The sequence below is a fragment of the Asparagus officinalis genome, chromosome 2, assembly GCF_001876935.1.
Source record: "Asparagus officinalis chromosome 2, Aspof.V1, whole genome shotgun sequence".
Lineage (NCBI taxonomy): Eukaryota > Viridiplantae > Streptophyta > Magnoliopsida > Asparagales > Asparagaceae > Asparagus > Asparagus officinalis.
Window position 1 is genome coordinate 83697836 of NC_033795.1, and position 1422 is coordinate 83699257.

Below are 1422 nucleotides of genomic sequence, written 5' to 3' on the forward strand. Positions count from 1 at the left end.
CTCCGCTCCGACCTCCGCCTCCACAACAACGAGGCCCTCTCCTCTGCCTCCAACGACTCCCTTTCCCTCCTTCCCCGTCTCTCCGCTCCGACCTCCGCCTCCACAACAACGAGGCCCTCTCCTCTGCCTCCAACGACTCCCTTTCCCTCCTTCCCCGTCTTCGCCTTCGACCCCCGCGACCTCGGCAAGTCCCCCTTCACTCGACTCGTGGATGCGGGTATTTGGTTCTGCTACGACCTCCGCCTTCCAGTTCCAGCGTTTACATCTCCATCTCTGTTGCCAAGGCTTCGTCTGCGACAGAGAAACAGGTAATCAACTCCCTCGCCGCCTCCAACGCTGATTTCAGTACAACCAATCTGTTGGATTTAGAATTCACGTACTAGAGCACTCCTTTCAACTTCCCTGTCCTTAACTGATAGAAACTGACTCTTCTTTTTTAACAAACAAATCTGGAAGCGAAACAAACAGATCACTCTTTCAACTTCTCTGTCCCTAACTAATGTCATCTGATGTCTATATTTCTTGAATTTCTTCATAGTGCGTTCATATTTCATACAACAAGCTTATCAAATGTCACTAATAATACAAGTAATTTACAACTAATTAATTTATGTATGTGATAAATGGCTTGATCTTCATAATCAGCAGCTGCAATCAAAATTTTCCTTATTCTGTCACTCCATTATGTCCAACTTCCAGAAAACCTGTGTAATCAAAAAAATAAAAATAAACATCTGAAATTATTACAACTTATTGTATGAATGAAGAAATATAGCATCCTTATAATTATAGTACTTTGTTAATATTATGTAATTATTACACATCTATTTCATGTTTAGGCATCAAGTATGCATTTATAGAATTTTTAGATTTTTATATGATTTTTCTTATTATTTAGAATATTTAAATATATTTATATTTGACCGCTATTTGACTGTGCGCTGTTTGCTGTTATTTTACCGCAATAGTCCGAAATAGCCTTAGCGGTACCTCGCCGCGACGCGCCGCAATCCGCTATCAACAACCTTGATGCTAATTTTTAAAATGGTGTTTTGAAAACACTTTTGAAAAATAAACACGGTGTTTTTTTTAAAAATCACAACCAAAAAAACACTTTGGTTACCAAACATACTTAATAATCATCTTGGGTAATTATATAATCTTATCCTAATTTCAAACAATAATCACATTTCATGCGTAAAAGTAATTGGATCAGCTCTCTTGCTAGGTGAAGAGAAATGAGCGGGATAAAAACATTAAAACCCTACGGATATCGGGTTCGGATCTAGATTTAGGGATCAATTGAGTAATACACCCGAACCCGAACCCGAACCCGTTCATATATAACAACTGAGATAGTAGACAGGAGAACTCCCTTGAGCCCTAAAATCTCCGCCTCTGCCTCCGCGAGCAAGTTCACCG